A 26,485-nucleotide genomic window follows, 5' to 3' on the forward strand; every position below is an offset into this window, starting at 1 on the left:
TGGCTCTTGATGTGACGTTGTAATAATCTAGGTTATCCGGTTTATGAAAGCTTTTGCCTTTAAATACCCCTCAACATTTTGGTCCAGCTCACCAGATGGTGAGGCTGGTTCCAATGTGGACGAAACCGATAGTTGATCTGGGTGAGCCGGTGGTCATTACCGACCGACTTTAATGTCGGTCGGTTCAGCTAGTTACTAGTCGGTGGGTGGGCTCGTTGATCGATTGATATTGATTGTCGGATCAATCGAAACCTACATATATGATGGAAAACTAGTTGGTACCACCGTTTGTTGCTAGATATAGTTTTTGATTGGTTCATGCCGTTTTGGTTGAAGTTAAAAAACAAAAAAAATCTCGGATTCGTGTTTATGTTCATTCGCACTCCTTACGCTCTTTATTCTAATATGGGTCTCAAGTGGAATCCGACCGATTTGTTCAGCGACCAATCTCCACAACATCATGATACATTGATACACCAGTCGATATGGGGCAGGTGTTCTTCGACGATATTTCTCCCATACATCATCATAGGGAGGATGTTTCTATCCATCCCTATTCCCTAAGTCCACAACCTCTATTTCCATACTTATATCGTCTTCCTGTGTATCTCTATCGACAATCTATGGATGCTCCTTCGACTCTCAATGAAAATCCTACCTGTGGGGGATAGATATCCCCTGGGTCCACTAAAGAAGTAAAAGGCCTCACGAACGGCCCAAGGGCCCAATAATTCGTAAGGTCATTCTTTCGTGGGCCTAGGGAGAGACGGCCAACAAAGGAGACGTGAGACTGATTAGTACAAACACAGGCGGCCCACAACGACGAACGAATGGATTACAACAGAGACCCGACTTTCCCGCGCTGAAGCCCTCATGCAACAGAGCCATGCGAAGATAAGTCGGCGAAGGTTACGTAGGGATAAACTCAAGAGGTTCACTATCTTTTAGCTACTCGTTGCTATCATATCATATGTACTGCCCCACGGTCGAGTATATAAGGCCTAGGGGGCACCCCTTCAGATCGATCGACCCTATTCTACTTAGCCACCCACAAAAACTCTCTGCATCCTCTATCCAGAGAATCCTCTTGTAACCACGCTCATATACTCACAGGACGTAGGGTGTTACGCACTTCTAAGCGGCCCGAACCTGCAAATCTTGTCCACTGTCCCTCGTGCGATCGGCACGAACCATTTTGCTACAGTCGTCGGCACCGTCCTACTCCTAAAAGCACCTTGAGGGGCAACCCCGGGTGTGCGGTCGGACCCAAAACACCGACAGCTGGCGCGCCAGGTAGGGGGTGTGTCGACGATCCAAGCTAGCTCAATGGCCGTCACCTTCCACAGCAAGATTACCATGCGTCCCGGATCCACATTCTGCTTCGGGACAATCTCATCCGTGGCGGACGAGGAGGGAATTCTACACCGCCTCGCGGATCTATCGGAACAGAAGTCTCCTCCAACAAACTCCGAAAATGCTGGAAAAACGCTACCTCCGGCTCTTCGGAACAAGATCGCCTCCGGGGAGGCTGGAGCTAGAAGCTCGCTGACCCGGAAGACTCCGCTGTCTACTTCCCCGACGAAAGAATGGACACAGGTCATGAGAAGGAAGGAGATCAAGGAGAGGCCAGTCATTCTTCCCGTTCCTCCGACCTCAAAGGAGAACGGAAAGAAAGTCGCTGCGGCGGCAATACCGTTCTACCCCGACGTCCTCTTCATCGGGAGAGCAGAATCGCCCGCCGTCTCCGACGATGAACCGACTGCGCCCGGAGAAGAACCGCCTCAGCGAGAATCCCGCCGACGAAGGAACCGACGCAGGAACGTTCGACGACATCACGCAGCTGGAGAACGGGATCCGGAGCAGCCTGTCTCGCGAGACGAGATCTCAGAGATAGGAGAAACTCCGGAAGAACGCGTCTTCAGGGAACGAAGGAACTCCCGACGACGAGATCGCCGTCGGACTCAGGAGCAAGCCGAGCAAGATGCAAGGCAACAACGCGAGAATCCGCTCTTCGGGCGCAACCTGAACCCCGACTTCGCCCGAGCTATGAATACGCCGAGCGAAGTCGGAGGCGTTCTGGCCCGGATAGCCGACGGACTTCCTCGGACCCCCGATGCCGAGGGATACCGGCGCCTGTTCACTCAGGCAGCCAACCATCTTCTACCGCTCGCCCACCCGCCGAACGATCTGCGACACGCCATCAACAGTCGCCGAGACGCGCGAAGCTCCATCAATGCTTCGCGCGAACGGCGGCACGAGAACGAAATTCGTCGTCGGGAGGAGTATGACCGAGATCATGGCTTCCCGACTCAAAGCCAGGCCACCCGAACTGAGTCGGCAACAGCTTCAACTGGTGGAACCACCCGGGGACGGTCGAGGAACCACCACCGCCACTCCCCTCCCCGGGACAGACGACATCCTCAACGACAGGAGGACACGTGCGGAGTATCTGCTCTTACTCCGCGCCTTAGGGCCATCCAATGGCCTCCCAACTTCAAGGTATCCAATGTCGACAAATATGAACCTAAGCAGGATCCAGGGGGCTGGTTAGCCGTCTACACCACCGCTGCTCGGGCCGCCGGAGCATCCGAGGACGTCATGACTGCGTATCTGCCCATCGTCCTCGGGCAAGACGCGCTGCAGTGGCTACGACATCTACCCCGACACTGCATCGACGACTGGGGAGACTTCAGTCGACGTTTCACCGCCAACTTCCAGTCTCTCTCCGACAAGCCAGCGCAACCATGGGACCTCAAATCCATCAAGCGCCGAGGGGATGAGACTCTCCGGTCATACCTTAAAAGGTTCCAGACCATGAGAAACCGCATCCCCGAGGTCACGGAGGCGGCCGTGATCGAGGACTTCTACAGAGGATCTAATGACTCGGCTTTCGTCCGAGCCATACTGCAAAAGGCGCCAACCACCTCCGAGGAGCTATTCCGGGAAGCCGACCTCTACATCACCGCTGACGAGCGGGCCCAGGACCTCATCGGAGGAGCAAAGCCCGCACCGGCGGCACCACGACGCGACGCGAACCAGCCGCCCGACAAGCGCTGGGAGAAGAGGCCTCGCGAAGAGGTACACGCCGCCGGACCACCCGCCTCTCGCGCCCGAGGAGGACCTCGTGGAGGCGAACGCACGCTGGACGACATCCTCGACGCCCAGTGCCCGTACCACAAGGATATGCGCCACACTCTCCGCAACTGCCGGGACTTCAAGCACTCCGTCGGGCATGGCCGACCCTTTCAACCTCTACCACCTCCTCCGCCGAGGGGAGGACCAGATGAACCACGACAGCCCCATCAGCCGGAGGAGGGGGGAGGAGGAGCTTTCCCGCGCGTTGACAGGGAGGTCAACGTCATCTTCGGCGGACATGGGTCGCAGGAGAACAAGAGACAACAAAAGCTCAACGACCGGCAGATACTGGTGGCGACCACCGGCCCTCCCGCCCCATACCGGTGGTCGGAGCACCCAATCACGTTCACTCGGGATGATCAATGGCTCAACTTCGATCACCCGGGCAAATACCCGCTCCTCGTCGATCCGGTGATCCGAGAGAGCCGGGTGAAGAAGGTGCTAGTGGACGGGGGGAGCAGCATCAATGTCACCTTCCCCCGTACGCTTCAAGGCTTGGGAGTTCACCTCAAAGAGCTCCAAGAGTCAGACACTCCTTTCTTCGGCATCGTGCCGACGGAAGGGGAATACCCGCTGGGCCACATCTACATGCCGGTCACCTTCGGGACTCCGGATAACTACAGAACCGAGTTCCTGAGGTTCGAGGTGGCGAACTTCGACTGCGGGTACAACGCCATCATCGGGAGGCCAGGGCTGGCCAAGTTCATGGCCATCCCACATTATACGTACATGATACTGAAGATGCCCGGACCACAAGGAATCATAACTGTGCGCGCTGACTTCCAAGGCGCCGCGGAATGTTTCCGAGTGGCCATCCAAGCAGCCCTCACCACCAAGCCGTCAACGGTTCCTTCTACATCGGCGAACTCTAAGCCTGATGAAGACCTCGCCGTGCCGGCAAACGAAGCTCAGGCCGCGACCTCTATGCGGCCGACTGAGGACACCAAGCGGATCAACCTGGGGTTCGCTGATGAGCGCAAGACGGCCATCATCAGCTCCAGTTTGAGTGACAAATAGGAAAGCGCGCTCGTCCAGTTCCTGCAAGATAACCGAGACGTATTCGCATGGCAACCTGCGGATATGCCGGGAGTCCCAAGAGAACTGGCCGAGCACAAATTGAAGGTCTATCCCCAGGCGAGGCCGAACCGGCAAAAGCTGCGTCGTTTCACGCCCGACAAGAGAGAAGCCATTCGTGCCGAGTTGGCTCGCTTGGTCGCGGCCGGATTTATTAGAGAAGTATTACACCCCGAGTGGTTAGCCAACCCTGTTCTTGTACTCAAAAAGAATAAAGTGGATTGGCGCATGTGCGTCGACTATACCGATCTCAACAAACACTGTCCGAAGGATCCCTTCGGGCTCCCAAGGATAGATCAGGTGGTGGATTCCACCGCTGGATGTTCGATGCTGTCTTTCTTAGATTGCTATTCCGGGTATCATCAGATTAGTTTGGCAAAAGAAGACGAAGAAAAAACGGCGTTCATCACCCCGTTTGGTGCTTTCTGTTACACCTCCATGCCGTTCGGCCTCAAAAACGCTGGAGCGACTTATCAGAGAGCTATTCAAACATGCTTAGCCGATCACTGGGGCAAGCGTGTGGAAGCTTACGTAGACGACGTGGTGATTAAGACGGAGAATCCAGAAAACTTCATCGAAGACTTACAGCTGGTTTTCAACAGCTTGAGAAGATATAGATGGAAGCTCAATCCTGAGAAATGCGTCTTCGGGGTACCAGCAGGAAAGTTACTCGGATTTATTATCAGCCACCGGGGAATTGAAGCTAATCCAGATAAGATTGAAGCTATCATGAAGATGGAAGCTCCTCGATCGCAAAAGTAGGTTCAGCGACTCACTGGATGTATGGCAGCCCTGAGCAGATTCATATCCAGGCTGGGAGAAAAAGGTCTGCCATTTTATAAACTGCTGAAGAAGGTGGATAAGTTTCAATGGACTTCAGAGGCACAGGAAGCCCTAGACACACTGAAGAAATTCCTGACAACGCCGCCAGTATTGAAACCGCCCCGGCGAGCTACGCCGACTCAGCCGGCTGAAGATCTGCTGTTATATATCTCTTGCACGACTCACGTGGTAAGCACTGCGTTGGTAGTCGAGCGAGTGGAAGAAGGGCATGCCTACCCGGTACAACATCCCGTCTATTTCATCAGTGAGGTTCTAGGCCCATCGAAGAAAAAGTATCCTCAAGTTCAGAAGCTATTATATGCAGTACTTCTAACTGCCCGCAAGCTGCGCCACTACTTTGACGACCACAAAGTCACAGTAGTTACTGGTTTTCCAATAGGGGACATTCTTCACAACAAGGAAGCCATTGGCCGAATAGCCAAGTGGGCTTGCGAGTTGGGGTCCCATGATATCGAGTTCCGACCTCGCACCGCCATCAAAACTCAAGCACTGGTCGACTTCGTATCAGAGTGGACAGAACAGCAAGTGCCGGATAATCCAGAAACCGCAGAAGTATGGCGAATGTATTTTGATGGCTCGCTGAAGCTGCAGGGAGCAGGAGCAGGAATTCTCTTCACTGCACCTGGAGGCGAACACCTCAACTACGCTCTCCAATTGCTATTCCCGGCCTCTAACAACGCAGCCGAGTATGAAGCTTTGATACACGGATTAAACATCGCCATATCGCTGGGTGTCAAGAGACTGATGGTGTATGGGGATTCTCTGGTAGTCATCAGTCAGATAAACAAGGAATGGGATTGTTCAAGTGATTCAATGGGAAGATACTGCGCCGCCGTCCGAAAGCTAGAAGATAAATTCGAAGGTCTGGAGTTTCATCATATAGAAAGAGATCGGAACACGGCGGCTGATGTACTGTCCAAGCTCGGATCCGGTCGGACTCAAGTCCCGCCCGGGATTTTCGTGCAAGAAATCCTTCAGCCGAGCATCTCGACGGATCAAATAGAAGAGTGCAACATCATAGATCAACCCGAGTCAGACTCTAATGACTGGAGGCAACCGATTGTTAAGTATATAAAGAATGAAGAAGAGCCGGATGACAAGAACTCGGCAGAGCGCATTGCCAGACAATCAGCTCACTATACACTCATTGGGGAGGTGTTATACCGGAGAGGCGCGTCAGGCGTCCTCATGAAGTGCGTTCTCCCGTCCACCGGGAAACAACTTCTGGAGGAAGTCCATGCAGGGCAGTGCGGAGTACATGCAGCATCCAGAACATTAGTCGGGAAGGTTTTCAGGTCAGGATTCTATTGGCCGACAGCAAAGAATGATGCAGCCGAGCTAGTTCAGAGATGCGAAGCCTGCCAGTACCTGTCAAAACAACAGCACATGCCAGCACAGCAGCTACAAACCATACCAGTAACTTGGCCTTTTGCATGCTGGGGATTGGATATGATTGGACCTTTCAAGAAAGCTCAAGGAGGATACACCCATGTATTGGTGGCAATTGACAAGTTCACTAAATGGATAGAGTTCCAGCCCATTGCCTCTTTAACCTCTGCTAAAGCCGTGGAATTCATACAAAGCATAATATTCAGATTTGGGATACCAAACAGTATCATCACCGACTTGGGATCCAACTTCACCAGTTCAGAATTCTTTGACTTCTGCGAGCAAAAAAGCATTCAGATCAAGTATGCATCTGTAGCCCATCCAAGAGCCAACGGGCAGGTTGAGCGAGCCAACGGAATGATATTGGAGGCACTCAGAAAAAGGGTCTTTGATAAAAATGAAAAATTCGCAGGAAAATGGATAAGAGAATTGCCTTATGTTGTTTGGAGCTTGAGAACTCAACCTAGCCGGGCCCTGCATGGAAACACTCCTTTCTTTATGGTCTATGGGTCGGAGGCAGTGCTACCTGCTGATCTCAAGTTTGGGGCGCCAAGATTGATCTTCGAAAGCATAGCAGAAGCCGAAGCCACTAGGCTGGAGGATATCGACATACTCGAGGAAGAGCGACTGAATGCGGTGATTCAATCAGCACGATACCAGCAGACTCTAAGGCGCTACCACGACAAAGCTGTGCGGCAACGTTTCTTTTCGATGGGAGACCTCGTCCTCCGCCGAATTCTAACGGGGGAGGGACGGCACAAGTTATCACCCTTATGGGAGGGACCTTTCATAGTAGCGGAAGTCACTCGTCCCGGATCATATCGCCTCACCCAAATGGACGGTACAGAAGTCGGGAACTCCTGGAACATAGAGCACCTCCGAAAGTTTTACCCATAGCTGTATCTCAAAACAGCCAGGGTGACCATGTATTCTGTATAAAGGAAATATGTCATCAATAAAGAGAGATTTCAAAGATACTTGACTCATTTATGATTGACTTGCATTCTTACTTAACTCGGGGTGACCACTATACCCTACGAACGGAGCAATCGGCTTAAGTCGGCAACGACTTAAGGCGGTGCAACATGCTCACGCTTACTTAACTCGGGGTGACCACTATGCCCTACGAACGGAGCAATCGGCTTAAGTCGGCAACGACTTAAGGCGGTGCAACATGCTCACGCTTACTTAACCCGGGGTGACCACTATGCCCTACGAACGGAGCAATCGGCTTAAGTCGGCAACGACTTAAGACGGTGCAACATGCTCACGCTTACTTAACTCGGGGTGACCACTATGCCCTACGAACGGAGCAATCGGCTTAAGTCGGCAACGACTTAAGGCGGTGCAACATGCTCACGCTTACTTAACCTGGGGTGACCACTATGCCCTACGAACGGAGCAATCGGCTTAAGTCGGCAACGACTTAAGACGGTGCAACATGCTCACGCTTACTTAACTCGGGGTGACCACTATGCCCTACGAACGGAGCAATCGGCTTAAGTCGGCAACGACTTAAGGCGGTGCAACATGCTCACGCTTACTTAACTCGGGGTGACCACTATGCCCTACGAACGGAGCAATCGGCTTAAGTCGGCAACGACTTAAGGCGGTGCAACATGCTCACGCTTACTTAACTCGGGGTGACCACTATGCCCTACGAACGGAGCAATCGACTTAAGTCGGCAACGACTTGAGGCGGTGCAACATGCTCACGCTTACTCTACCGGGGGTGACCACTATGCCCTACTAACGGAAGTTACCGGCTAAAAGTAATTGATGGTTTGAACCAGTATAGCATACTCACGCTTATGCAGTTCAAGGGATGATCTCCGTATCCCACAAACAAACTTCATAATCATCATATAGCGTTACCACAAACTTGCAAACTAATAATTTCTGATACAATAAGGGAGTAATAACGTCATTCGAATAATAAGCCGATACTTGATCATGCTAACCGCGCGCTCAGAGCACGCGAACTGTTTCTTTATTTTCTAATATCTTTCTCAGGAGCGACTGACGAGGAAGGGCGATTCGAGGAATCAGGGCCGGCAGCATTCACGTCGGCTTTTATATCTTCAGGGACAGCCACGCCGGGTCTTCTCATCAAGATTCGTCCCGCTCGAATGGCCTTGTCCAGGGCCTTATCGCGCTGAGTTTTGAAAGTGACAGCAGCTTCTTCAGCAACTTTAACAGCCTGCTGAGCAGTTTCTAACTCCTGAGCAATGGAGTTCTTAGAAGCTCGGAGTCCCTTGATGGTGGCATCCTTTGCCGATAGCAACTGTGTAAGGCGGGCTACTTCATCCGAGGATTCTTGCAGTTGACGGCGCTGGTTGTCAAGCTCCTCCATAGTAAAACGGTGGCTCCTCTCCAAGATGGTCAACGAGTTGCTGGAATCTCGGTACAATCTGTCCAAGTTATCGCGAGAAGCGGCAAGGATGCGTTTTTCCTCCTACAAGCAAAAATCAACTCATTCAGAATCCAAAAGCATCATAAGGCGAAGCACAGATTCGTAAGCTACCTTCTCAGAGTCAAGCTGGACATGAAGGGAGGAACTCAGAGCGTTGGCATCATCCAAAGCCGCAGAGACCTGACTCAACTCGATCTGACTTTGAGAATACTTCTCCTCGAAGTCAGCGCATCGTCGAGCCATTTCGGCTTGATCTTGAGAGTGTTTTTCTTCAAGAACTGTGATCTGCCGAGTCATCCCTATCAACAATTATTCAAACAAAATGAGGTCAGAAGGTAAAACAATCCACAGGCAAGAACAAAGAAGAAGAAGAAAGGACACTAACCAGCATTGGCGGCCTCCAACTCAGATACACGACTCCGAAGCAACACCGGATTCCAACGCTCAAGAGATGAAGCCACTTCCGGGATGGAAGCACCCTGCGACTTCAGCTGGCCGACCATTCCATCCACCAAAGCCTGATAAGAAGAGCAGATGATCATAATGGCAACAATTCACGCAACATAAAGATCCAACTAAAGCACAGCACAGCACCTGGAGGTTGGAGAAAAACGAAGGGATCCCCAAGTCATTCGAAATCGGCTGATGACCAGGTGCCAAGCCACCACTCGAAGCAGTTTGCAGCAGACCAGCAGGAACAAGCTCAGTACATTTAGCAGAGTTTAACTCCAGACCAGTGGGGATGCTGCCCTCCAAAGCGACCCCCTGATCCGGAGTCCGAGCCACCATCATGCCGCCAGAGTGTGGAGGTGAACCCACATGAACATCCATGGAAGTGCAAGAGGGAGACCCCGCTCGGACACCCTCGGGGGCTGGGTCAAGGTTGGCACTGCCCACTTGAGCCGGGTCACCCCCTGCAACACCCTCGGGGGCTGGGTAGTGGCCTACACTCCTCGCCTGAGTTGAGTCCTCCCCGGCGACACCCTCGGGGGCTGGGCACATGTCAGCACTATTCAAAGGATCCAAGCTCTCTGCCGTGACCACCTCTAAGGTCGACGGGCCTTCAGCTGTTTCCACAGGATCAGGACGGTCCAAGTCATTATCCCGGCCCTCAAGATCGTGCTCTAAGGTCGACGAGGCACGGGACGACCTCAACCCAGCATCTGGCACGGCTGCACAAGTTTCTGTTGCATCAACGTCTGCAGGTTCCAACAGCAAGTTCTCAGGGACCATATCCTCTAGAGCTTGATCAAAATTGGCCATGGACAGTTCTTGCAGACCAATAAGAGCAGACAAGGCAGGAGAAGGAACCCCACTACTACCACCGCTAGCGACGAACTGCCGACTGTTCTTCCGAGTTAATGGAGTTTCATTCTCTTCCTCCTCATCTTCCACAGCAACAGCACAAACAACATCCTCATTGGGGTCAGCAGCAGGCGGAGCACACCCATTGGGATCAATGTCAGCAAGACCAGTTGCAGTCATTTCTTCAGCAGTAGGAGCTAAGATGCTGGCATCCTCATCAAAGCTGGACACTCGCCGGAGGCGTCTTCTTTTCCTTTTCTGCTCATCAGCAGAAGGCTCGGGCTGACTGGTTCGGCTGGGACGCCTCGGGCGAGTATTGGCAGGTTTCGAGACATCCAAGGTCGCATCAACCTCTGGAAGCGGCACCACTGCCAATGTACCATCAGGAACAGTATCAGATGAATCCTCAGCTAGCAGATCGAGCATGTCATTTATGTCTGCGTCACTAGGGTTCAGGGGCACTTCAAAATAAATCTGCCGTTCATCATCAGGTATCTCCCCGAGCGAAGCAACTAAGGAACGGACATCTTCAGCAGAAGGTCGAACTCTAAGACCCAAATTGCTATCTGTCACGGGCGGATTGGACACAAAAAGAGTGAAATCTTTGGGAGAAGGCAGGTTCCAAGCCGAGTATGCCACTGGAGCTCCAACGTTTGAAACCTTACCCCTGAGGATCATCTCGAGTCGGCTCACCAAATCAACAGAAGGAATTCTCCTATTAGTAACTCGAGTTGAGTCGGCCAGCCCTCGGTAAAGATATGCCGGATAGGCCCTGTCCTTCAGCGGCTGAATGTTTTTGAAAACAAAATCTGTGACCACGGCTTCGGCAGTCAGACCTCTCTCTTTCAGTAATCCAACCTCAGTAAGCAACACGCCCGCCTCGGCTACTTCTTGGTCCGTGGGAGATTCAGTCCAACTCGGAGTACGAACGTCTGCTTGTCTCCCTGAGCGAGGAGGGAGAGAATTTCCATAATTATCCATTATAAACCACTCCAGACGCCAACCTTTAATGCTGTCCTTGAGGGGTATCTCGAGATACTCGGTCTTCCGCCCCCGGCGCATCTCTAAACTGGCACCTCCGACCAATTGATGCTGCCCCCCGGCCATCCCAGGACGGCAGTGATACAAATACTTCCACAAGCCAAAATGCGGCAGCACGCCAAGATAAGCTTCGCAAAGGTGAACGAAAATAGAGATTTGGAGAATGGAGTTAGGGTTCAAGTGAGTCAGGTTGATGTGATAAAAATCAAGGATTCCACGGAAAAAAGGAGATATGGGAAGGCCGAGGCCGCGAAGAAGGAAAGGAGTGTAAACCACTGACTCGTGGGTATCTTCGGTTGGGACAGTGGTCCCGTGGCAAGAGCGCCAAGAACAGAGTTCCCGTGGAGGGAGAACCCCGATGGAAACAAGGCGGAGAAGCTCAACTTCAGAAATCACAGACATATGGTTACCTGCGAAGGGTAACTGACTGTTGGGGTCGATGGCGGGGATCACTGCAGCAGACGAGTTCGCGGTTTTCCTCTTGGGCGCCATTCCGCTTCTCGCTGGCGAAACAGAGCAGGAGGCGAGTGGCAGAGAAGACTCAGATGCGGAAATGCAAGAACTAGGGCACGGAAAGCGAAGGCGGCTAAAAGCGCGACTCTTAAGGGATATTCTTGAGCCAGATACCTTTTCAAAAGTGCCCAGTCATCACCCGGCGGTCATCTCCGAAATCCCAGCATGCCACGTGGATATCTAACAGATATTTCCAAGAAAGCTGATGTGCCACCTCATCACTCAGCCGTTTTCCTCAAATTAACTTGAGAAGCTGGCTATCACTCGGCGCTGCCTCTAAAACGCCGATCACGAGTTCAATCGCCCGGCATTACTTCTAAAATGCCGACGCCGACCTTCAATCACTCGGCGCTGCCTCTAAAGCGCCGACCACGTGTTCGATTGCTCGGCATTACTTCTAAAATGCCGACGCCGACCTTCAATCACTCGGCGCTACATCTAAAGCGCCGACCACGTGTTCAATTGCTCGGCATTACTTCTAAAATGCCGACGCCGACCTTCAATCACTCGGCGCTGCCTCTAAAACGCCGACCACGTGTTCAATCGCTCGGCATTACTTCTAAAATGCCGACGCCGACCTTCTATCACTCGGCATTGCCTCTAAAACGCTAATCTTGTGTTCGATTGCTCAGTGTTACTTCTAAAACGCTGATATCAATCTTCACAATCGCTCGGCGCTGTTGCTACTATATCAAAAGAATCGGTTCAACATTCAGCAAAAGCAGTGACAAGTCATCAAAAAGAAGGGATAAAACGGCAATCTTCATTAAAGGGAAGTTGACAAGCTTACAAACCAACTCTTTATGAGTTGGTACTTCCCTAATTCTACTTTACATTACTACTATTACTAAACTACATTATACTACTCTACATTACTACTACTACACTAATTACTACTACATTATTTTATCTATACTAAACTATACTAATATCTAAGAAGACCAGTGGCACCTAGCCACTGGCCCTGCCCCTGCCGCCGCCGCCGCCCTTGGTGCTGCCCCTGCCGCTGCCCCTGGTGCTGTCCCCGCTGCCGCCGCTGCTGCCCTTGGTGCTGCCCCTGCCGTCGCCGCCGCCCCTGCCACTGCTGCCGCCGTCGTCGTCATCGTCGTCGTCGTCGTCGTCGTCGTCTTCACCCTCGTCGCCGCCGTCCGAGTCCTCCTCATCCGAGGAGTACTCCGACTCATCCGAGCCTTCGAGCCCGGCGCGCTCGACGGCCGGATGTATGTCCAGACCTCCGCGGCTATCCCCTGGGAGTCGTCCGAGTCATCGGACGACGCCGGGGGAGAGACGGGAGCCGGAGACCCCTCGGGCTCGGAGGAGAACTCCTCCTCCGAGTACTCCGAGTCACCAAACTCCTCCGATGGAGGAGTTGGCTCACGCTTACGCTTGTTGTTCTTGCCCATGGTTAAGAGCTTTGGGAGAGAAGAAAGGGAAGAGGCAGCAAGGAGCAGCGAAGAGATGTGAAGAAACCAGAGAAGCAAAGGGGTTATTTATAGAAGGGAAAGGCAACCGCTCACCTCTAACCGCGGTCACTGAACAGTCGCAAGGCATTCAATAAGCACTTCCACCCACCCGAAGACACGTCAGGCGGCGGACGCCGTTTCATGCAACACTACACCCATTGGGACTCCAGTCAACAGCGCGAAGGATATGATTACACTAGCCGTCCCATCGCATTACTACTCAGAGGCAACCGGCTAAAACACTCAGCGTACCAAGCCGTCCCTTGCCCACACCCATTGGGGGGGGGACGCCTAGGAATTATCGGTACATTTTTCAAACGGTCACATCTGTGCAGAGCATGCAGTGAATACCTCAAGACAAAAATGAGATATCAGTAAGGATGAGAGGAAAGCCAAATATAACCAGCAAAGTACAAGATATGGCCGACAGAAGCGACGTGAAGACTAGACAGAGAACGTCCGTCAAACGTCCAATCAATCGCAGAAGCAAATAAATTGCACTACCTAGCAAGATATGGATGGATTGCTAACTCGGCTGCTAAAGACAAAATATACGCTGACCTGGGCAGCAAAATATCGATGACATAATGCTGACCTCCAAAGCATAATGTAAAATAACCTCATGCCAGTTTCCGCAAGTGAAAGAAATACCTTCGAATGGATTATCCTTAAAAAATCCATTTGAAGGTCGGGGGCTACACCCATTGGGTGCACCTCCGGTGCACCCCATGGAATATTATTCTAAACTGGTATAGCGCCGACTTCTAAGGCATAGAGCAAGATCGAAAAGACTAATCCTTAACCGAATTACAGGAGAACGAATGAAGATGACCTTTGGAAGAAGACCTTCGAGTAGATTATCTTCTAAAATCTACTCAAAGGTCGGGGGCTACACCCATTGGGTGCACCCCCGGTGCACCCAATGAATTCCGGAGTCTTACAATCCAAAAATGCCGACCTCTAAGGCACAAGCACAAAGCCGAACTTTGGTCGGGCGAGTGATCAAAACCAGAGAAGACAGCAGGGAATCATTTTTTTGGACCTTGGATCTTTGAGTTGATTACCTCTAAATCAACCCAAAGATCGGGGGCTTGTGGGGGATAGATATCCCCTGGGTCCACTAAAGAAGTAAAAGGCCTCACGAACGGCCCAAGGGCCCAATAATTCGTAAGGTCATTCTTTCGTGGGCCTAGGGAGAGACGGCCAACAAAGGAGACGTGAGACTGATTAGTACAAACACAGGCGGCCCACAACGACGAACGAATGGATTACAACAGAGACCCGACTTTCCCGCGCTGAAGCCCTCATGCAACAGAGCCATGCGAAGATAAGTCGGCGAAGGTTACGTAGGGATAAACTCAAGAGGTTCACTATCTTTTAGCTACTCGTTGCTATCATATCATATGTACTGCCCCACGGTCGAGTATATAAGGCCTAGGGGGCACCCCTTCAGATCGATCGACCCTATTCTACTTAGCCACCCACAAAAACTCTCTGCATCCTCTATCCAGAGAATCCTCTTGTAACCACGCTCATATACTCACAGGACGTAGGGTGTTACGCACTTCTAAGCGGCCCGAACCTGCAAATCTTGTCCATTGTCCCTCGTGCGATCGGCACGAACCATTTTGCTACAGTCGTCGGCACCGTCCTACTCCTAAAAGCACCTTGAGGGGCAACCCCGGGTGTGCGGTCGGACCCAAAACACCGACACTACCACCGACGCCCCTCCACCTATCACCGAAGCTCCTATCACCAATGCTCCTTCTCAACCTTTCAATTATTCATACCCTTCTCAATACCCGTATGGGTATCCATACAATGATACTTCTCCATATGGTGCTCCTCCTCTGTTGCCCCTCCTGTTTGATGCTCATCCTCCATTTTGTCTTGCAGGCACGATAGTGCCTCTACTAGTGATAGTGATATCGCTTTGAATCAGTCTGCTTACTCCGGTGCTTCTCAATTCCAACAACGAAGGGACTCGATGAAGACGGAGGACAAAAGGCTAATAAGTACACATATTTTTATGAATTTCACAATTTTTAGGTCGTCAATAGTTATTTTGAGTTCATAAATTTATAGGCCCATTTATGGCTACTGCAATCCATGGACTCTATTGATGGCAACAAGATGGGATCGACCTTATGGAACCAAATAACTAGCTAGTAGTTATAACTCCACCATGGAAGCTCCTTGCAACCGTATCTCCAAGTAGTTGAAGGATAGATGGTTGACAAGCAACCGAAAGATCACTCTCTTCAATGACATCTACAACCGCTTGTACGCAACCCGACTGAGTAGAGCAAATGATGATATGCTTCTGGAAGTGGCCAAGGAAAGATTATACAACAAGCCTAGTGAAACCGACTTCAAGCTATAGAGCATATATGTCACACTCTTCGCCATCAGCCCAATAGGTGCATGAGGCACAATGACAATTACTCCAGTGATGGATCAATTGAGTAGCAAGTTTGATTATTGTAACAGTGTTCTCTACGTACCTTTGGTTCAAGTTCCACTTAATTAAGAAGGACTGGTTTAATGACAAGAGAATTGGTATTAAAAAATTGAGTAGCAAGGGATTTTCTCCTCCATGAATCCCTTTGTCACCAAACCAACCCTAAAAGCTCGTTTGGAGATAAGGGATTTGTAGGGGATCTATGAGCAAGAAGTCCCTTGCTATACAAAATTTCCTCATCCGTGGATTCCTTCCGATTTCCTTGTCGTCAAACTAACCCTAACCCTAAGGTTACAATTAACTGAACTCATTTCTGGCGTATTTGATTATATGTGCTATGGATACGTTGTTACGTGGTCGAATTCGTAGATCTACATATGTGATTAGTGGGTTGCTCATTGAAAGTCGTCTAGAGGGGGGGTGAATAGGCAAATCTGAAATTTACAAACTTAAGCACAACTACAAGTCGGGGTTAGCGTTAGAAATATAAACGAGTCCGAAAGAGAGGGCAAAAATAAATCACAAGCGAATAAGAGCGGATGACACGATGATTTGTTTTATCGAGGTTCGGTTCTTGCAAACCTACTCCCCGTTGAGGTGGTCACAAAGACCGGGTCTCTTTCAACCCTTTCCTCTCTCAAACGGTCACCTAAACCGAGTGAGCTTCTCTTCTCAATCAAACGGGACACTAAGTCCCCACAAGGACCACCACACAATTGGTGTCTCTTGCTTTGATTACAATTGAGTTGGAAACAAGAAAGAAGGGAGAAGAAAAGCAATCCAAGCGCAAGAGCTCAAATGAACACAAATGTCTCTATCTCTAGTCACTAATTTCTTTGGAGTGATTCCGGACTTGGGAGAGGATTTGATCTCTTTGATTGTGTCTTTGAATGAAGTTTAGAGCTCTTGTATGAGGTTTGATGGATGAAAACTTGGATGCGTTGAAGTGTGGTGGTTGGGGGGTATTTATAGCCCTAACCACCAAAAGAACCGTTGGTGGAGGCTGATGTCGTATGGCGCACCGGACAGTCCGGTGCGCCAGCCACGTCACCAGGCCGTTGGGTTCCGACCGTTGGAGCTCTGACAAGTGGGGCCACCGGACAGTCCGGTGGTGCACCGGACAGTCACTGTTCACTGTCCGGTGCGCCTTCTGACGCCTGGTCTGACTTCTGCGCGTGCAGTGAACACTGTTCATTGTTCCTGTACTGTTGCAGATGACCGTTGGCGCTTGGAGCCGTTGCTCCGCTTGGTGCACCGGACAGTCCGGTGAATTATAGCGGAGCGGCCTACTGAATTCCCGAAGGTGACAAGTTCAGAGTTGAACTCCCTGGTGCACCGGACACTGTCCGGTGGCACACCGGACAGTCCGGTGCGCCAGACCAGGGCTGCCTTTGGGTTGTCTTTTGCTCTCTTTATTTGAACCCTTTCTTGGTCTTTTTATTGGTTTGTTGTGAACCTTTGGCACCTGTAAAACTTATAATTTAGAGCAAACTAGTTAGTCCAATTATTTGTGTTGGACAATTCAACCACTAAAATCAATTAGGAAAAGGTGTAAGCATATTTCTCTTTCACTCATGCTCATATATGTCGTGATGCATGTGATGTCTTGTTTCTGGATTAAATCTTACCCTAGAATGACTAAATATTCAACGAGAGTGTAGTTCCTGCTATATATATATATATAAAGCTAAGACCAGAACGAAAAAGCTACTATAATGTATGAGTATCTGGTGTGAACAAGGTAAGTAGTGTGGAATGACGTCCTGTATTATTAGCTGTTTCCACACCGAAAACTAAACTTGAGCCTTTGTACATGTACGTACGTCAATAATGGAAATTGATGCCACCATTACGCGTTAATGATGGTAGCAGCTGGTGTGTGGGTGCCCTCCATCATTGCGGTGATCGTGATCCTCTTTGAAAAAAAGTCTCCTTACCACAGGGACGGATGATCGTGATCGATCCTAGCTAGCTCGTTCATGAATTACGGTGGCAAGAGTATCTTTAGGCTCTTGTCCCCTATCCACTAGGTCCCTGGCACAAATAAAGGCTACTCTCTCATTAGAGCACTAATCTCCATTTGATCTGTAGAACTAATAATTAATCAATTGCTAATAGTCATCTTTTAGCTTAAAAAGATCCAGGCATCCAGCTAATAGCCTAGCCAACTGTTAGCTAATATAGCCTAGTAGTACCCAGTTAATATTATTAACTAATTGTTAGGTACTAGCTGTCTAGTTAATAGCTCATATAGGTAATATTAGATAGTTTGTATATCATAGCTAATATTAGCTAACTAAATTTTAGTAGTTGTTATTAGCTGCTGGTGGCATGATCCAACTAGTACGCCGTATTAACCAATAATGATTTATCTAGAAATCAAACCGAGAGCTGGCCACGGTAGTAGCACATGCATGCAGCCGTGAAACGGAGTAGATCGCCGTTTGCGCATGTGTTTTGACTAGAAGGCCACCGAATCCGAATGAATAAGCAAGTGGCGGTGGCATGCATGCATCAGTGGCCACCGAGATCATTGGTTGGTAAACTTGTCTTGTACGTACAGGTCGCAACTTGTACCATAATATATCTGTGGACATCCTTTGGCTACGTGTGTCAAAGAAAGGTACCTTGCGTTCGATCTAGACCTCTCTTCTGTCAAAGCTACGTACAGAAAACCGACCGTACGTAAAAATCGAGTTCTCTATTAAAAAATATTATTCGAAATAAGTTAAAGTTCTGCTGACACCTATATATAACGCCGGACAGCACACGAAACTGTTACAAATTAAAACAATAAGAAAAATGAGAAAAGAAGATCATGCATCCGGCCTGATCTCAAGAGTAGAATCTGATTCACTACCAACAATGTCCAATGAGACGGTCAAAATCATAAACCTTTCTTACCCTCTAAAAAAAGGTGATGGCTAGCCAGTGCATCTAAATCAAAATGGCTCACAAGTCTAAAGTCTTGTATATATCGCCTATCAATTCACCGATCGACCAACGTACTGGTACGTGGTAGCACATGATTGGCAAACACAAACAATGACAGATGCAACCGATCAGACGATGGTCAGTGAATAACGGTTGTTGAGCTTCTTATTTCCGTAAAAAAAAACCTAAATAAAGCGAAACATATCCGTCCATCCTCGAACCGCAAACAGCGGGAGCCTACGTCAGTTGGCGTCATCGTGGTTGGTTGCAGTCCTACATGCAGCAAACCAAACCAAACCAAAATTCGGTAACTTCTAGTAACTTCTTTTTCTTGTTTTGAGAAGTAGTCCGGTCAAATACTCACGCATGAAAAGCTAGAACCAAGAAAAGTGCGACGATGAAGTTGAAGCAGCCAGCATTAATTTGATCTAGAGATGCCGAAGCCATAAAAAACATGGTTTTTTTTTTGCTGGCTTCGTTCGCCATTTTTACAAGCTCAGGAAAGAGCAGTGTACAAGCAACAAAATCATGTAGAGTCAGTCTCAGAGATACGTACAGCATCGCCAAAGCCCAAAGCGCCAGCGTTTTCTCCAGCTCTTAAATTTATCTTTCGATTACCTGGACTGGATGACAGCGACGACTGATAGACGGCCATCAATATCATCCAGAAATCAGCGCACAGGCAGCTAGCTAGACCAAATTAAACACTGAACCTGAAGCAAGCAAAGCAAGCAGTTTTCACGGCCGTTCTAGCTAAACATCAAGTCAGTTTCTGGTGGGTGGTGGCTGAGAGCTAGCTAGCCTGAGTCGACGATGAACCGCCCAGATCTCCCTGCTCAGCTGGTAGCGTCAGCATCCCGTAACAAACTGGCCAGCTGATCATGCATGGGCGGCTTCGCTAGGCATGCATGCATGGCTGCCCAATGGCGGACAGTGTGTGAGTTTCAGGTTTGGTAGCTCTCCATAGACTTGGAAATGCTTGAAGGTGCGCCTTTCTTTATTCATCATCTCCTCGTATATATATGTTTGGTCGACCGAACCACCATATATACCATACCATGCATGGTGCACACATGCCAGCAGAGCGAAAGTGCTGGTATCTTTTGAGCGAGAGAGAGAGTAGAAAGCGTACGCTCTCGTGCGTGCGTCTCGGAATGCTTTGTGACCAAAAAGAAATCTGGTAGTGCACATGAACGGATGGATGCTAGCTATGGCGCAACGCACGCACTGGTTGAGCTGAGCATTGTTCAAGAAGTTCCGCCACTGGTTGGAAGGGCATCGCCTGTCAAGGCCGTTCGTCCAGCGCCACCACCATATCTCTATTAGGTTTAACGTACTAGCTAGCTAGCTAGCGTACCCGTGTACTCTCTATATAGTTTCATTTTTTCTCATCAGACGGGACGGAAGTGTGACAAAGTTGCTGGGTTTTTTTCCTAAGGAAAAAGTGTGGCAAAGTAAGGGTGTTCCTAACTTAATGGAACACGGGGAACGTCTGTTCTCGGCAATAATGGTGGTACCGTTCCCTATTACTCTAGTCTAGTAATATATATGCGTGTACAACCCGGTGGTACGGTCTCGCTAGTGCATGGAGAATCACGACATAGGGGTAAATTAAAGCCGGATTTATTTCTATTGTCTAAAAAGGTTATGCATACCATTATAATATGTGTCTCTGTAAATCAATTGTTTGTAGAGGCAATTAGTCATCTCCAAAAAATCAATTTATAGGGAAAGCACGATACACCTCTATATAAAGTACATCTCGACTCGAGATCTAGCCATCTCAGAGACGTGGCCCTGAAAATAACAAAAAGAAAATTAAACATTACAACTAGCTATAGATAATGGCCGTTTGCTGACGGCCCGGCCCTTTGCCGAGCGTCGTTCTTCACCGAGCGTTTGACACTCGGTATTTCTGTGCTGAGAGTGCTGCTCTCGGTAAACGCGGTTGTTACCGAGAGCAGGATTATGCCGAGTGTCCAACAAAAAGCACTCGCCAAAACGTCGAGCACTCGATAAAAAGCCGAATTCCGATAATGCTAGCAAGATTCAAACGAGCAACCTCAAACCTCATGTTAACTTCCATGGATATTCCACAGCAAATAAGTCACTTACGACTGAAGAGAGATATGTTCCATTTGTATTCCTAATCTGGATTTTAAAACAAATATTTGGAACATAAACGAAAAATATTTCAGCTAGCTAGAAATATTATGCTTTCTTTTGACGATCGACGCGTTCTCTGTGATTCTGTCGCCGTCCAGTGGTCGTACTTTCTCGGGCAAATGGCGTGTACGTACTAGGCCCGCTGAAGAACTGGTAGTTTTCCAACATGTTGAATTAGTTAACTACAACGAGCATGAATGATCGGAGACGACCTGCTTGTGCCGGCGCGCCCGCCGCGCGCGCGCGCGTCATCTTGCCGGCCGCCGGCTGCGCTTAGGGCAACTCCAATAGTTCTCTAAACAACTCTCTAAATCTTAAATTTAAGAAGTAAACAGGAAAATGCTTCTCCAATGGTTCTCTAAATAGACTTGCTAAATTTACTTAGTTACTATTCAACTCTATTTACTCTCCACATTTAGCAACTCTGTAGGAACTCCCTAAATGCAATTGACGTCAATTTCTTCACACTAGCGTGATTATTTTTCCCTTTCCCACACAGTGAGATAGCCAGGTATAGCACGCTCTTTTTTCACTTTCTAGCATAATGAGGTAGCTAGGTCAAACATGCATGACGCAAGTTTCTCCTTCACCGTCGAACCCAACTTCCTCATAGGTTACGCCACCGGACCACCACTCATCCATAGTTCATATCGACCGGCCTTTTTTCTTCCGCCCTCATATCCTCTGCTCTCAACCTTATTATTAGGCAGATCTCATAGGGGCAGGGCCGCTAAAGCTAGATTCAAAATCGAACTACTTCCTAAATATGAGCAACTATTGGAGACTAAGTTATTTTTTACTTCCAATAGCTATTTAGCAACTTGCTAAACATGATTTTAGCAAGCTATTTTTTAGAGAACTACTGGAGTTGCTCTTACTAGCTAATAATTAAGCGCGCGCGATCTCTCTAGCTAGCTAGTATTGCTACTCGTTTGATCTAGTCGTCAATGAGCTAGCCTCATTATATTGGCATTTGAGGATCCGAGGTAATTTCAATGGGATTACCACCGTCAAGGAAGGCTGTGTCGTAGTACAAGGTACGGTTGCTGATGAGTACACGCGACAAGAGCATACGCACGCACCCACATGCAGTAGAAAAACACAACGTTGCAAAGCGACAGTCCGGATTCAACTGGGGGGCGTTTGGTTACTTGTATGGGTGAGCCTGGCTCGTATCTAGTGAGCCTGGCTCAGACTGGACTGACTGAGTGCATGCAGTATAGCGTGTTTGGTTGTGTGTATGTGGCCAGTCTGGTTCACAAGAGATGTTGTTTGGTTGCTTGCATGAGTACATGGTGCATGAGTTAAAAAAATTTAAAAAATCTATTAATAGACACTAATTATATGGTAAATTGCTTAATAGATACTAATTACATGTTAATATACACTAATTATATATTAATCTTAATCACGTAATTTTTTTATTTGAAATATATATAGTATGAGTGGTCTAGTTTCGTTCGCAAAAATGTCAGGAACGCGGATATGAAATCGGTTCGGTGATTAAATCTTTTAATTAGACGATATAATGAAAAAACCAATTAAAAACGTGTCTCGATATGCGTGCACGAGTAAAGAGCTGGCTGAGCGGAGCCTGGCCGCGCGCGTGCGGCCGCGCGATGCGTTTCTGCCGGGCCTGGCTCGCGGCGCTTTAAGTTCCGTGCTAGCCTGTCTCGTGCGATACAACGAACCAAACAAACACTACTTTTTGCATGTGTAGATGCAGCTGCACCACCGGAGAAGGCAACCAAACGCCCCCCTAGTGTTTGGTTCACAGATGTCTAGGTTGCACACCTACGACCAACTGAATTGAACCTTCGGCCGAGCAAGAACGTTGGGTGCATAAAAATCCAAGAAAATAAACTGATTCTCGTATATAAATCAAGCTCGTGAGAATAAATATACAGGATGAACAAGATTTATAGCTAGCTGGCTAGTTAATCATAAGATCTTGGTCAGATATATAACCTCATAGTTAGATGCTAATAATTACTCTCTCTTTTTAAAATTATAAGTCCTTTGGGCTCCTTCTCCTTCCAGATGATATATAGCTTTTGATATGTACATGTATAAACACTATGTCTAGATTTTAGAATGATTTACAATTTAAGAGAGAGAGAGAGAGTAGCCTCTTTGAGTCCAAACGGGTCTAATAGCTAACTTGAATATCCAGCTAATAACTATTCCACTGGTTAAATTAAGGCTTAAATTAAACTAGCTAATAGCAATTAATGTTAGTTATAAGCTGTTAGCCTGTTAACTAGATAACTATTACCTGCCAGTGAATTCAAACATAGACTAATATTATAATATACTACTAGAGACTAGTAGTTTATACCAGGGGTTTATGCCTTAATTAATTTGCTGGTCACTAACATTACACACGCTAAATTTCAACGGAAAAGGTTTCGCCAAAGAAAGGTCCTGTCGCATATCGACATTATTACTACTCCATGTACTCATAATCAGGGAAGGCATACAGAACCTAATTTTAAATGAAAAAATTGTAGAAACCATTAAACCAAGAACCTATTCATGTTCCCAATTATCTGAACATAATATTTAGGGATGAAAACGGAAATGGTAAATTTCGATTACCGGGAATTATTTTTGAAATTTTATCGAAATTTAGGGTTTAACGAAAACGGTTACCAAAAAATACGGAAACAAAATCGGTTGAAAAAAATTAGAAATGAAAATGGTTTGGATCGAAAATCACCATATTTATTCAGGATTTTAGCGTCGGTAACAAATTCAGTATTTTCAGGAATATATCAAATCAAAAGTGATTTTTAAAATTCATAATAAATTCATCTTAACTTAGAAAAATATAGAACTAATTTATTATTTTGCTAAATCAAGATCTACCTAATAGTGGATAGTTTAGAGTTGTTTGAAACTTTTATGGCACTTAATTATATATTTGATATATATATATATATATATATATATATTCATAATTCACACGAGAATTTAAGGTGTTATTTGGTTCACAAAATGTAATGTAAATGGCAAAGATAATGATTACTAACGATAATAAGTTTGAATAGGACAATATCAAATTACAGTGTGGTACGTATCTACGTTTGGACTTAAACAAACATGGTTTAACGTTATCGGTTATGGTTCACGTTACAAATATATGAACCAAACATCACCTAAGAAGGATTAGGAGGACATCAATTATGTTGACTATGTCGAGTCATTTTATTACTGTATTACATTGTCTCATATTGATTTTGACCTTTTACATATATTAAATGTCCTATAAATTATTACTTAGGTCAAGTTATATGGTTAGTTCTACTCTCTATAGTTTGATATGTGGTATTGTTTTATGATTTTCGATGGATATTAATGTATTTTCAATCATATAGTTTCATTTTGTAAGTTACTGAGTTGTGACTTTCTGACTATAATATAAAGCACTAGTTTCACTGGTTTTCACTATCGTTCCTTTTGCAAAAAAATCCTTATACTTCTTTCTAGTCTAACTCACAATCAAACATCTCTAGCACCATCATCGTGCGTCATCAAGTGACATAGGTCGTTAGCTCCTAAATGGGTAGTGAGAAAACACATAACCCCATCACAACACGAAGCCGCACGCATAGCACCGCTCCAGGATAGTACCACCTATCTAGCTGAAGGAGGACGAGCGACCGAGCTAGCTATAAAACGTGACATGTTTCCTTTTCAACTTAACTTTCTCGGTTTTTTGGCTAAGATATAGTCTAGTATTTGTATTTTAATATCTGGTATGTGAACTGTATGTTCACTTTAATTATAGTTTTTAGGGATAGTGTACTTTAATTTTAAATTTATTTTTATGGTAAATTTGATCGATGTGCCGTCACAACGCACAAGTATTATACTAGTCTGACTATATGTATATGTGCATAGCGATTGTCACTTGTATTTATGAGATATTGCTTTAATAATTTGTGAGATATACTTTAATATTTTATTAATTTATGAATACTTATATATTATTACTACTTTCTATTTGGATGTATGACTTATGTAAATTTTTAAGTCAATTGAAGGTACATGTTGCGATTTTTGCCCGTCATATTTTAGATTTCGACCATTGCAATTGTATTATCTATACTAAACTTTTGTTTCCGAGTTGCCCTCCTCCACACACACAGAGCATCATCAGAGTTTCCCATACGCTCAACAAAATATGAAAAAAATCCACACCCACCGAGATTTGAACTATGGTATTTAGGAAGAAAGCACTTGTCCCTAACCATTATAGGTTATATTGGTTTGTGTTATCTAAAGAAACCATATCTATACTACTCTATTAAGAACCTAACGTTGACGTCCCTAGCGATAGCATGGCTCAGCCCCACCCTCTCCCTCACTGTACGATCGACCCACGCCAACACCTGGGCATAGATCTTGCCCACACTGTGCCCCTGCCTCATCGTGCTCCCACCTGCTCGTCCCACTGCGAGTGCCACCCCTGCTCCCCCACACCCCCATTCCTCGTGGCCTCAGCGTCGCGACCGTCGCCCCCGCGATGCTCGACCTTCCTTCACCCCTACACGCCGCAACCGCTCCCCACCTCCTCGGATCCCCTCTAGCTCCACCTCCTCCACGCCCTGCTCCCCCATCCCCTCGCCCCCACCACACCCGCCTCGAGGCAACCGCTACTTCGGAGACACCGCCGTCCTCCCCGTCATGCCCGCCTCTACGACGCCTTCCTCTCCATCTCCACTAGGCCCGAAGGCTGGCCGCATGCACCTGGCGGATACCACGCCTAGGACGCAATCTTCAGCTACTCCGCCTCCTCATCTAGCCCCGACACTCGGCATCGCTTGCACGACGACTCCTCTGGCATCTCCTCCCACGACGACTCCTTCGGCTACTCGATGGGAGACGCAATCGCGACTCGCCCAAGGCCAACCCCGGGCAAGAGATGCAATCACGACTCGCTCGAGGCCAACCCCAGGTGGGAGACGCAGTCACGATTCGCCCGAGGCCATCCCTGGGTGGGAGACAAAGTCACGACTCACCCGAGGCCAACCTTGGGTGGGAGACGCAGTCACGGCTCGCCCGAGGTCAACCTCGGACGGGAGATGCAATCATGGCTCGCCCGAGGCCAACCCCAGGTGGGAGACGTAGTCACGACTCGCCTGAGGCCATCCCTGGGCAGGAGAGGCAGTCACGACTCGCTCGACGGGAGATGCAGTAACGACTCGCCCGAGGCCATCCCTGGGTGTGGGAGACGCAGTCATGACTCGGCCGAGGCCAACCCTGGGTGGGAGACGGTCATGAGTCGCCCGAGGCCAATCCCAGACGGGAGACACAGTCATGACTCACCTGTGGCCAACCTTAGGCGGGAGAGGCAGTCACAACTTGCCCGAGGCCAACTAGGAATGACAATTTAACCCGCAAACTCGAAACCCGACAAGCATCCGACCCGATGGGTGCGGGTACAAGTGAAGATTTTGACCCATGGGTGCAACCCGCACTCGATCCAAAGTTTCGTGGGTGTGAGTTTCTATTTCAACCCGTGGGTGACCCACACCCGACCCGAAATTTGGTTTCTTCATTATTTTACGCAATAATGATTAAGATACAATGGTAATTATTTTGAATAAGTAACTTGTTTAATGATTCATGAAGTGTTTTGTTGTTGTTAACTAGGAGAAGGCTTAAAATCCATAAATATAACTCAATTATTGTTGATATTTATTTTCTTATATCTGAATTATTGTTTAAGAGTGTACACTGCGT

This window comes from Zea mays, chromosome 1 (assembly GCF_902167145.1).
Source record: "Zea mays cultivar B73 chromosome 1, Zm-B73-REFERENCE-NAM-5.0, whole genome shotgun sequence".
Classification (NCBI taxonomy): Eukaryota; Viridiplantae; Streptophyta; class Magnoliopsida; order Poales; family Poaceae; genus Zea; species Zea mays.